Source organism: Dromaius novaehollandiae, chromosome 19, assembly GCF_036370855.1.
Source record: "Dromaius novaehollandiae isolate bDroNov1 chromosome 19, bDroNov1.hap1, whole genome shotgun sequence".
NCBI classification, from domain to species: domain Eukaryota; kingdom Metazoa; phylum Chordata; class Aves; order Casuariiformes; family Dromaiidae; genus Dromaius; species Dromaius novaehollandiae.
In genome coordinates, this window is record NC_088116.1 from 1,014,735 (window position 1) to 1,027,737 (window position 13,003).

At 44.2% G+C, this 13,003-nt stretch overlaps 1 protein-coding gene across 5 annotated transcripts in view; it reads left to right on the forward strand.

The window, feature by feature from the left end:
* Positions 1-13,003, forward strand: part of LOC112986811 (uncharacterized) — a 98,686-nt gene that overhangs the window by 69,790 nt on the left and 15,893 nt on the right. For 4 of the 5 annotated variants that reach the window (XR_003260121.2, XR_010392238.1, XR_010392237.1 and 1 more), the window contains exon 3: positions 12,825-12,907. The gene's annotated coding sequence lies outside the window, so the exon portion shown is untranslated. Of the gene's footprint in view, positions 1-10,595; positions 12,908-13,003 lie in introns of those variants that run through there. The other variant, XM_026106286.2, reaches the window with a different exon arrangement.

Sequence of the window (13,003 nt, forward strand, 5' to 3'; positions counted from 1 at the left end):
CCTGGCCCCGCTGTCCCGCCAACCACTGAGGTCAGGAGTCGCGATGTGGGAGGAGCTGGGGGCTGCGCTGCCGCAGGGGAAGGGGGGGAGGCCCTGCAGCTGCATCCAGTCTTGGCGTGTTCGCTTCTGCAGGGCTGCGGTCAGTGAACTGTTCCTAGGCTCTGGGGGCTCGCCATCAGAGGGAAGAAGCGGCTTCACGAAGAGGTATGGAAGAGCTCAGGGGCCGATGATGCGGCACGCACTGCCTAGCATCACACGTCGGTTGAATCTGGCCCGGTGGTAGTGTCTTTATGATTGCTTATACAAAAATACTGTGTTTCAGTAATTCTAGTGATTTGAAATTTGCCCTAGGAATCATTAAAATGCTGTTTCTCTAGTAGAGGTTTTGCTGTAAAATAGGGCCAGCCAGTACCACCCTGATGGTTGTCGCTTTTTTCAGTTCCCCTGAACTGAAACCACCCAGCAAAGACTGCGGAGGAGGCATTGCGTAGCGAGCTAACTGAATCCTATATCAAATTAACCTGGACTTTAGCTGCAGCCGGGAAGTGAATGTTTTCCTCATACATCTCCAAATTTTTGAGACATTCAATTTCAACTTTAAAAAAAAAAAAGAAAGAAAAAGAAGTCCTCCCTGACTCCAAGGCAAACTCCAAACTGTGCTGTGCTACCAAAATTTTGTTCAGTACAAAATAGAAAAACTAATGGAAAAGATACTTTAGGGAGAGTGGGAGTGGTAGGGAAAGAAATTACAAGGAAAAAATTCAAATAAGACCCAGTGTTGCATAGAATCCGGGTGAAAGGAATGACAGTTGACTTTCAAGGAGGGGAAGGAAGAGATTAATTTCCTGATAAAACAAACAAATGCAGATCTTTGTCACTAGCAGCTCTATAAGCTGTGTTGATGCAAGCAATGTATATGTTAAACATCTAAGTCTCAGTTTTAGAATACAGTGAACGGCATGCTCTGGTGTATAATTGCTGTTTTGCCATGACCAAACTGAGAGGCTTTGCTTACGTGTCTGTGGCTTGTCCAGAGCTGTCCTGGTGTCTAGCGTTAGAACACTCCACTCTTGTACTGAATTAGCATATACTTCTGCCTGAATTCAATGCAATAGCCATTGACATGCCTGGAAAGAAAGAAAAAAAAACCCCACCACTTAGCCAAACAATAAGCAGTGGAACTAAGGAAAAACTAGTCCTCTGTTAGGAAGCGTTTTTCCTGGGGTGTTTAAGCGAGTCAGGAGAGTCGTTTTCATCGTGGCTGCAGGACGGAGCAGGGGTTAGTGCGTTGCCACCCTTCCTAGAGCCTGCTGCCCAAGCCGCGGCCTTGGGCCGGATCCGGAGCCCCGGAGTTGGGGGCTGCCTCTCCCCAGCCCTCTTGCCCGCTGCTGGTGAGCAGCTCCTGCCCCGCGCAGTGAGGTGCGGCACCGCCGGACTCCGGTCGGGAGAACAGCGCGACCCCGGTGTGGGGAGACAGCAGTCCTGCCAGGGCACAACAGGCAGAGGCGTTGCGTCTCCACGCCCTTCTGTCTCGGTGCACGTGGCAAAGGCTGACAACGCAAATGTCCTCAACCAGTGGGGACTCCCACTTATTTCTGTGCAGTTCGGGTCAGTCAGTACTGTGTATCGCTGAACACTGGAATTAAATCCAGCACATGTCATTTATGGAGACATGGAGAAAGTGGCCTCATTGCTCGCTCGCTCACAGGTGAGGTTTCCAAAGCTTTTACGCCCACCCTAACAAGGAGGCTTTTGAGTGGTATCTCACCAGCTTTTGCAGATATGTCACCCTGATTGTATAGTGAGAGGGGGAGGTGAGGAGAAGCTTTCATTTTAAATGTTGCCATTAATGTTGAGAAAAAAGGTTAATGCTGAATAAATTATGTAAAAGAAAAGAATATAACTACCGTTAAATTTGGAAGGTGTGTTTATGTCTCTCTGGAAACCTTCCTTTTCTAATCGTAAATATATGATCCAGCTGATAACAATCAAAATAACCATTTCATTGATAACCCTTCTTTTACTAATTTACTTTGGAATGTTTACTCCACCCAGGCAAATTAGTTTTCAAAATCTCTTTTCTTAGTTTCCTAGACACCCTGGGATTATTTACACACCCCACAAAGAGCTATTTACTGTTCTGGGTAATTCAGTGAACATTCACTAGGTTTGAATTAATATGCAGAGTCATTTCAAGTGCTAGCAATTTACTGATAATTGGAACATTGGCTTATCCTGGAAAAAAAAATCCAGCCTTATGAGTTAATTTTTACATGTCACATTATGCAGCAGGAGAGCCAAATTTCCTTGTTTACATGCGAGCAAGGAAACATGTTGTTCATTAGCAATTAGAAGGCGCGTGCTCTTCCCTATCGCTCACAAAATGCACTTCCTCCGTTGTCAGGACACAGCGGTTTGGAGAGAAGCCTCAGGCACCCTTCCGTTTCCAAGGTAGGTGACATACAAAAGAAAACTGTTGCGGTGACAATTATAACCTTTTATAAAGAGCAGTTATAGGGAAGTCCCCGGGGTCCTAAGAATGACAGTAAAAAATGGAAAGGGAAAGCAAGATTTTCTGGGCTGCTTCTCTCTGGAGGAATCTGTAATGTAATATAAAAGACTTCCTAATCACTGTATCTAATTGCAAAAAGGGATGGGTGAATCACTACAGTAATTATTTAAGCAGTTTACCCAAAGATCCATGGCAGATGCAAGAAGAGAGTTGGGGATGAGTGAAGGGGCTCTGTGCCTGCACGTGCAGGAGGAGGGCGGGAAGAATCCCGTTAATGATGCTGGGTGTTCCAGCCTGATAGAGTGACCTTTAGGAAGCAAAGCGTGTGGCTGTACTCTTCCCGATTCTTTCCAATACCATCACCTTAGTTTACTACCTTTCTTGCCCCCAAGGGATTTGCCTGCCTTCATCTGTTTTGTCTGCCAAGATAACACAGTCTAGATAGTTAAGCAATCACGGTACCTGTGTCTTGTCCAACTCCCTTACATGAACTTATCTGCCTCCCACACAGGGCAGGAAACATTTAGTGCTTTCTTGGTCTCTTCACAACAGTTCCCTGGTTGTGAGGCCTTGGTGACACAATCTTGGGCCGTGGGACCCGCTTTGCAGTCCCAGCGTTGTGGAAGGGGTGAGGACACTGCAGACCGCATGCTGTTGCTGCTCTGAGCTTCTGCGGGTGCTGATAAGATGAGGGGTCTCAGCCTATGTCTGTACCATGCCAAGGATGAGAGAACTGCACAGAATCTTTGCCACCTGGAAAATGGTCCCTGGGCAAGCACTATGTTCCAGGAGACGTTTCCACCCCCTTTGAAATGTGTAAAGCCAGAGTATTTAAAAGGTCTTTAGCATAAGGATTTAGGCTGCTGTATTTTAATTTCTGCAAGTTTCTTAGAAATCTAACCTGTGTATATATGGGAGGCACACCCCGTAAACTGTCACCAAATAATCATTACAGAGAGCTTTTCTTCTAGCTTGCTTACAGGATTCAGTATGAATGTCTGTAAGACTGATACTTAATGAATTGCATTATGCTTCATTCAGTGGGTGATTGATAGTTGGACTGACACTGTTGCTAGAGCTATCAGTAGGCACATTTCGGTTTCAGTTTGTTGAATGCACTCTGACCATGGACAAACAGTGCTTGCAAGAGAGACCTATCTTAGAAACTAATAGAAGCTGATATATAGAAAATGAAATCTGTTTTCTCTGTTTGTGTTGTCTGCTCACTTTCCCAATTTGGTTCCACTTACAAGGGCTACTTAAGATGCTACCACATAATGAAAACAACTTTGTTAGGGACTGCAAGACAGGGGGAAAACAATAAGTTGCATTTGTTTGGCACAATTGTGAGTCTCCAGTGGAAGCACTTTAAATCTGTGCAGTCCAGAGAGGGTTGACCATATCTTTCTAGAGCCTTTTTTTTCTCCTGCAGCTTTCTGTCTGCTCGTATGACCTCCTACCCAAGCATGGAAGGGATTCTCATAGAAAGTTAAAGGAAAGTGTTCTGGGGTAATTTAAAATACCTAGATATCATTTGTTTCTGAATTTAGGAAGTTTTGCAGCCATTCAGCCTTTTAGCCTTTGTGCTCTGCTATATATGTCTTAGGAGGAATCTTAAGTGGGATGGCAGCAGCAAACTTGGCTGTAGCACTTTGTTTTCTCTGTGTGATAGAGGCATGTTGTTGTTAGCTGTCAGAGGTCATTATTTTAGGATGCCCTTCAATAATCAGAAGAATGTGCTTCAGTATCTCACAGCAGAGTCAATACTTGGTCCAAAGAGCCTTCCTTTGAACCAGCGGTGCGGATCCGAGGTGGAAACCTGGAAGGCTGTGTCCTCAAAGGAAGGCTCTGAGCTTGAGCCTGTTTGAGGAACCCCTTGACTTCAGCGAAACTTCCCAAGGGCAGAGGCAGCTGCGGGCACACGGCCCGCTGCGCTGTCATGGCTCCGGTGTGCGTTGCAGCTTGCCCTGCTATGTTTTGCTCAGCATCGGCCTAAATCGGGGTTGTTCTCAGTGGACTATGCGAAGCACTGTAGAGGAACGTATCACTAAATTAGGTTCCAAAACTAATAACCGTTGAACATGGATGCTAAACCAGAATGAACATGCATGTTGCATCTACCAGTAATTAGATGAAAGTGTTTGCAATTGAGACCTTGCCTATTAATTTGTAGTAAACTACCATGTCATGTAAATGTACTTCTTTCTTAAAATTGTATTTGATGTATATTCTCATGGAGGCACGCAGGACTACGGTTCTGGCTCTTACAGACACGTGGGCCATAGAACCTCCACCTCACTCGTGTTCTGGGTTAGCTCCTCCTAATGACCTTGTCTTCAATGAGGTGGTAAGTATTTCATGCTGTGGGTCGGTACACAGCAGTAGTGCAGTCCCATACTGAGTGAGGCCACTGGGAGACCTTCAAATAGTTGACATAAGTAGGAGCTGTGGCCTAAGCAAGCCTCGAGGATCTGGACCTAAGGACCCAGGTCTCAGAGGAAGCCTCTGGAGTCAATGGTGCGGTTACCTCAGGTGTTTACCTCCCGTGCTTAGTCAGAGAGGGTTTTAGCAGACCATTTGCGCTGCTCAGAGCAAGGAAGACAAATCATTAATGATAGGAAATTTCTTTTCCTGTAAAACAACAATTTTATATCAGTAGAGAACTGGCAAGAGGGATAGGCCGCTTGTGAGTGTAGCAGGGATGTTGGAATAGCAGCAGTTTTCTTACTGCAACTTCTGTTTCTCTCAGTTTTTTTTTTAATTGAATTTACTGTAGAAGTGAAAATCTTCATGGCGCAAATATTTTTGATGGTTTTCATGTTATGCTTTTGACCTGTGAAAATGTGTTTACAGCAAAGATTGGGTAAACACCCTGAAAATAAACAAGCGTGAATATAAGACTTACAGTGTTAGCATAAAAATTAACATATGCAAAATTAAGCGCTTCTAAAGAAATTGGTTTCTTTAGGGAGTTCGGTGCTTGTGAAAGCTGGCAAGCTGACAGCCCCGCGAGCTGACGTTTTCCAGCCGTTGGGAAAGACGAATGTGCACGGTATCATCGCAAGGCAACGGTACCACCTTGTCTGCCTGCACGAAACAAATTTGACCCTGTGGGGCTGAGCGTGAGGGGGTGGTTAATTCCTCAGTGGCACTTCCAGTCTTTTCCTTCTCTGCCTGGGTGGTAATGGGAATTGGCAGGAAGCAAAAATCAGTCTGCTAGGAGCCAGACTGGGGCAATCATTCAACTTCGTTCACATAGGTCTCTTGATGGAAATAGCTTCCAGTCACTAGCACCAACCTGGGGACCACTGAAACCAGTAATCTAGAGGAGAGATCCTTCATAGCCAATTAGCAGTCTCTCGAGCTGTCAGGTACCCTTCAGCTCCTGTATATTTTCTCACACAGGGCTGCAGAGCCCAAAGGCCCCGTAAACAGCTACTGTCTTTCTCCCTTCTGCTCTTTGTTTACAACCACTCGTATCTTCTCTCTTCGGGTTAGGTGATGAGCAGCTCCTGCCTCACAGGGTGTTCCTGTGCCGAGCATGACACCAAGGGGGCTGCGATAGTTTAACAGTAATGATAGTACCTGGGAACTACCTGTCCTTGGTGATGTCTTCTCTAAGGTCTGCAGCAGCCCCGTGCAGATGACTATTACGGTCTCAGCTTTAAATACCCTGTAACTTCATGGGCTTGTTGAAAGTCACAGAGCAGCTAATGGCAAAGCTAAAATCAGAAGCTGTGTCTTCCTCACACCAAGTGTAATCCTTATTCCCTGAGACCATGCATTCTTAAAGGGTGATTAATATGATGTTTGGATGAGGACATTGAGAGAGACATCTTCTTTACAAGAAGCTTCCTAGTGGAGTTTTCACGAGAACAGTGATCCAGAGAGAGGTGCAGTATGTGTTACTGTTAATGTAAAGGGACACGCTTATTTGTATTGTACCACTGAATTCCATTAAGTTTTTTATTCACGTTGTTCTCAGGACAAATGCTTTTTTCATTTGAAACCATCTACCAATCAGAACCTATCAGTATATCACTATTTCATTTTTTATGCCTGAAAGGAAACAGGCTGCTGCTGAATCGTAAATGTACACTGCGTAACGTGCTGTTGACTCAGTAAGAATAAACAGAGTAAGGCAACATGGGCCAGCTTCTTAGTTAACGGCTCCAAACAATCTCTCTTGTTTGCACATGCAGAGAGGTCGTGGCACTGCTGACTACCCCAGCTTCTGTGAACAGAAGTGGTGTTTGAACTTACAAAGACAGATATGCCCAGTAATATGTATGTGTACAGGAGTTTATCCTCATTTACACTAAGACCTCCTTACATTGCTGGTTCTCCTTTAAGCTTTCCAGGTTTATCCAGTCTCCTGTTCTTTATTAGGCAGTTGATCAAATACGTGAAGGCCAGTGGTGGTGTTCGTGCATTCTGCAGCTAAAGGCCTCTTCGGAAACCCAGGACGCTCTGCCCTTCACTGACACTTGAAAGTCATGTTAGCAAAACATGGAGGAAGGAAGGTTCTTGTCTATGGAAAAAAGCATGAGCTGAGTAATGCCTGGTTATAGATCCTGGACCACTGGATTGGGAGTTGGGGGGCAGGGTTTAGCTCATATATGTCCCCTTCTCAGGTCTCAAAGTCCTTTGGTAAAATTCTGATAGCAAACTGCTTCCTACTCTGTATTAAGATTAATGTTTAAACAGCCATTGTCCTATAAATCTCTCTCGGAGGCTTTTCTCAGAACAAATAGTTAGCAAGAGAACAAGGCATCTATCTGAATATGACAGCAATTCTGATCTATTTATTAAGCAGGTAACCACTCTCTTGAAACGCCAGTTTGACTCTTCATCTTCCTCTGGATACAGTTATGAATGCATTACGACAGAAGATGCTACCTCCTATATTTATTTACAAGGAGAAAGAGTCATTGAGATTAATTGCGCAATTGAATATGCAATGCAGTAAACAGTTATTTAGAAATGATTGTTTGTGTTTAATTATGACATACAGGATAAGTTTAACTGTCATAAATTTTTCATTGGATTGTAAATGCAAATGCAAGCATTGAAATGCATCCGCAAAATGCATAAATCATGGGCCAGATTCTCTCTTTGCACTAGTCTTCCTATAGCATGACTCTCCTGATGCTTGTTTATGCCAGTATAAGAAATTAATTTGTAGTTGGTAGCAGATGTGGAACTGCAGGTTGATTTTTTTAAGCCTGGCTCTTTCCAGAAAAGCGTCCATCGGTTTAGATCTCTGCCCTGTCTTCCCTCTTGTTTACAAACCAGCCTTGAAATCACTTAACTTGGGGCAATTTATTCCTTCCAGCTCCTGAGGCCAGGTTTGCTCTGTGACACCGGTCTCGGGCAGATCAGTGGGGTTGTCCGCTTATGTCAGCGCCGACCAGAAGGTCCCTCCCAGTGTCCCAGCTGCTGTGACAGTGTCGTGTATGCCCTTTGCAAGGACGCTGTAGGATTAGAGCTGCCGGGTAGGTCTCGGCATCACAGGGACCGCTAGCCGGTGGGGAGGTTCGGCTGGGTGCCCTGAGCGGCTGCAGCTGCTCCCGAGAGAGGCCCCTGCACGGGAGAGGACGCAGCCCCTCTGCGTTCTGCGGCAGCGCTTCCTGCCGCCGCTTCCCCCTCTGTGACCCCTGCAACTGCTGCAGATTTCCACATAGAAACTTGTAGTGCTTTTAGGTGAGCTGGAAAATAGCATGCTCTGCAAATGGGCCAGCCTGAGCCCTGTAACAAGTGGTTCTTCCTTGCAGAAGCAGCAAGGGACTTGCCCTGCAAAGAAAAATGACAACTTGTCCTTGCAGGGGCAGCCCTGGACTCACCCTGAAAGTAAAAATCCTAGCATGCTGGATGGTTGTGCTGCTGCCACGTGCTCTCCATTCTCCAGGCAGGTGTGAAGTAGACCTGCGTAACCATAAAGTGTCAACTCGCTGAGAGAGCATTAGCGCAGCGCTGGGCTGGTGGATGTGTGCTGGTGCTGGGAAAGGCCTAAAGCCGTGGTCAGGATTACCGCGCGCTCTGGCGTGCACGTTCTCCGTGCACGTTCTCCGTGCACGCGGCAGAGGAGTTTGCAGACCCAGCACGTGCTCGGCAGCGTGTTTCTCCCTTTTGTCAATAGGGCATATGAAAAGCTGTTAATAAATGTGCTGCAGAGACTGGCTTAGCAAACAGAAAGTACTTGGTTTTGCTTATTTTTTCTATTCCATAAAAAAAAGAGTTCTTTACACTGAGCAGTGCCTTTAATTAGCAGCAAGGGATTAACTCCCTCTTATACTTTGGACACAGTAAGAGAGGAGAGAGGGAAAGTAAGGACTTAAAGCAATTCTTGGTAGATTCCCAATAAAATAGAAAAGTTTTGTTTTTTTTCATGGAAATGACTTTTCAACCAATTTAGCTGGTCTCAATGGTTTGTTAAATTCTAATGTTTCTAAGCATACAGTGAAACCCAGCATGTTTCCAAAAATCATTATCAGATGACTTTCCCACCTTTTCTCTCCTGTTTCTCCTCCTGTCCTCATGCCTCCTTCCCCCGACACACCCCCACCCACCCATTGGCTGTAGAAGAAAATGAAAAATACATGGCAGACAAAAAAGCTTAAGCAAGAGCAGATGAGCCAGAAAACAAAATAGAAGGGATGGTAGGGGTAGAGAGAGGAAATTTAACCAAAATGGAAAATTTCAAAATGGAAAAAAGGAAAAAGTTTCCATTTTTCCCACACAAAAAACTGTGGTTGGGGGCAGGGAGGTAGAATATTGTCTTGATTGAGTCTACTCATTTGAGAAAGGAAGATGCATTTCCCAGCTGTTAAAATCTGGCATGATAACAAAAGACAAACATTTTTGTTTCTGTATTACTGAGGCTCATCTCTCATGGGGCAAAATCTTATCACTCTCTGAGTTTCATAATGTTTAATTTTGTATTAGGGAAGGAACAAACTGTTCTCTTGTTGTACAGTTGCACACGCAGGCTCTCTACGTGCTTAAAGGCAAGTGCTCGTTTTCTGAGCAATCACCTGTGCCATTGAATGATGACATGTTTCCATTTTACTGTCTGTAAAGCTGGACAGAATGTTACATTTCTGATGAAAATTTTCTTTGCAGCCTATCTTTTTGACCACAAAGTGGAAGAGATTTTCAACAAAAAGAAGGATGTTCTTTTCATTTACTCCTCTTGGATGCCATGTTCTGCTGGTGTAGGTTTGTTTTATATTGGTTTAATCATTGAATTATTGCAAAAAATATGTTTGGAAAAAATGAAACGTGATGCAATCCAATTCCTTATTCAATTCACTGTGAATACACATCCTGGAAAGAAAGCGTTTGCTGCCAGTCAGCAAGAGGCATTCTTTGCCACGCAATCCAACCTATTTACTCACATGATTAAAACAAAACATTTTTATTACTTACTAAGAGATTTCCATTGTGGCTGTATTTCAGGAAAAGCACTTAGAGTTGGCTTTAATTAGAAGGCGATAACTACTGTTGAAAGACAGCCTGTTTTTAAAGGCTTTCAGTGATCTTGGGAAAAGTTGCTCATTATTTTGGGGGGGGTGGGGGGTGGGGAGGGAGGGTTCCCTTTCGTAATTAACTAGCCTGAGTCATTTTATGTATATGTAAATATTCTTATACTCCACATGGACTAAAAGAATTATGAACCACTGCTTGTAAAGTAGCCTTTAAATACTTTTCCTGGTGAGTCTCGGACGGTCATCTGCAGTCCCAACGGTAGCAAGCAGAGGTCTCTCCACGGGGAGACGCTTTGCGGGCGGTGCACCTCAGCCTTTGCTAACCAAAGGCTTGCTAACGTTTATTTAAGAGAGAAACATTTAGGACCACATTGTCTTTTTTGTCGTTCTTACACATGGCCTACTTCTTATTAAGTCTTCTGATTTCTCTGCAGTAGACATCCAAATGTGGAAGACCATTTTCTAACCAAAGCAATATATTCTTGTCAATAAGCTGTGGTCATGTCTGATGTTTCAAATGCTATAGTTGAGGCATGTCTTAAAGGAAGTTAAGTAGCTTTATGTACATTGATTTTCCATTTATATGGTAGGTGTGGTATAACGTACAGGCTAACCTTGTTTTAAAATACGCTTCTGATGTGTTGCAACAGCTGTCAGTTGGACCGCAGACTTCAAGGACCTGAGCCGGGTCAGCAGTATCCTTGTGTCGGATCCCAAGATGATGACCCTTTATAGGATGTTACACAGGAAAGAAATCTGCCTGGATTGGACAGAGGGTCAAAGATTGTCAAAACACTTACCATAACGTAGCTGAAAGCTGGAATGCCTTGAAGATGTATTAGCCGTATCACAGAGAGGGATTTCAAGGGAATATGTGAACCTAACAGGTCTCGAGGCGGTGTTTCAAGGGCACAGGAGTGGGGTGTGGGGGCCGGCATTAGCAGGAGCAGTCTTAAAATAGAGCACACAGAAAGGGCTGACCCCAGGCTCAAGGATACGTTTAAGTGCTACTGACCTTGCCGTCAGACCTTAAGATGAAATATCTCCCCAGTGGGGTTCTGTTTATGTTTTCAGAGTATTTTAATGGTGGTATTGGACTGAGTTCTGCCTGTGATTTACAGCCTCCATCACAAAGGATATCTGCCAGCAACTTGGCAGAAGGGCCACTCTTTGCACAGCGAGGGCCTGGGGGGCTGCAGAACTATGGATGTTTCCCTGCAACCATTTTATTGACCTTTGGTTATGGGACCCAACTGTGAAACAGTAAAGAACTTGTTTAACATTCAAATGTATAGCCACCCAAACACCTGGGGCCTAGAGGAGTGGGGGGAGCAAAAGAGTGGATAAACTGCATGTGCATGTTTGCATTTCTGTGTATTTTGGCTCTGTTTAGTTGTCCTAAGTCCCACTGTTATTTTCAGAGACTTATGCATATATACCTATATTCTTGGATTAATGAGATATAAGAGGACATATATGGCCATTGGGATGCAATGGATCAATTCTGGTTAAAGTTAATTCACTAAATTAGCAAGAAGCATTTTGGAGATAGCAGTGTTAAGCCAGAGGTGCTACCATTCAAAACATTTTCCAAGACTCTACCTTTAGATTATTCCTTGTTTGTTTTCACTTCTCACTTCTCTCCTAGTATCCTGGTTGAAGGACACCTTTAAAATGAGGGATGAGCCATAATGAGAAAAGAGATGAAAATTAATCAAAGATGACACTAGAAATGATGTGAAAAATAATTTCTTTGGCATAGTATTCGGATGTGAGGGAGCGTGTATATATGTGTGTATTTATATGCACACACATACACAAAAACTGTCATTGCTCATCTCTTGTAACATTTGTGAAGGACTATGCAAGGTGAAAACTAATAACCTCTAAGTGAAGGTGGGGGGTGACCTTTAATTAAGTCTTTGGAGTGAGATTCAGAAATCATGGACTCGCTTCCTGTCTCTCTCTCTTAATTTTCCTTTGTGATTTCAGGTAAAATCTTGAGGATCTGTTTTGGCAAGGCACTGAGTCGCGACAGTTAACCTGTTAACCTCTATGAGATTAGTCAGATGCTGAAATACCCTGCTCAGCTGTGCCCTGGCTCTTCAGTTCCTTTTCTCTAAAGTGAAGATAGCAGGTTTTCCTTCTCCCCGCAGGTTTTGCTCTCAGCAGTGGCATTGCACTGTTCCACATTTCAAACTAGCCTTTTATGGCCCCGAACATCACAGATGACAGCACCAGATCCTTTTTCAGTTTCAAACAGCAAAGCTTTCTCCTTAAAAAACAGACTAACTACATGAGACACACTGAAGATGGGCTGGGAAAGAGAAAGGAAGAATTGAGGGAAATGAAATGTTATCATCATCATTTTGTCTGAAAAGGAACCAGGACAAAGAGACAGCGAAGTCACTGAGCTGTGCCTGCAAACACTGACTGAAGATCGGTCCTTGGGTTTACAACACACAGGGGCAATTAAATTTTACACAGTGCCTAGTGTTTTGTACTAAAATTGAGTGTCACCCTGAGATCTGTAGGAGTCCAGAGCTAGTCACATTCTGCTGTAATGTGAGAACACTGAATGCTCATCAGCAGTGGAAGGATATTTATATTTCCCTGGTGGAGTACCTGCCAAACTCCATGTTCTGAAAATCGTTTGCAGCTGCCTGCTAGATAGCCTGGTGGTTTAGCTGCTGCAGTGCCAAGAGAGATGCTGAAACAGGCAGTGATGGACAGAGGTTGCAGATTTTCTCTGGTCAGCAATAGTTAGGCTTTTGTGCAGGAGGCAATGTGCAGTTACTTGCAAATGCCCCCATATTTTCTTGTAGAGTGACACGCTGGTCTCCAGAGGGAGGAAGGATTAGCATGGATGCTAATGTCCCATGGTCACATGCTGTGTCCATACCTGCAGGTGAGCTACAAACACAGATGTTTTACCTTCCTTTGGTTTGGGTTATCTGTTGTCATGAGAAATGCTTTAACATGCACACCTCTGAAAGCTGCCAGA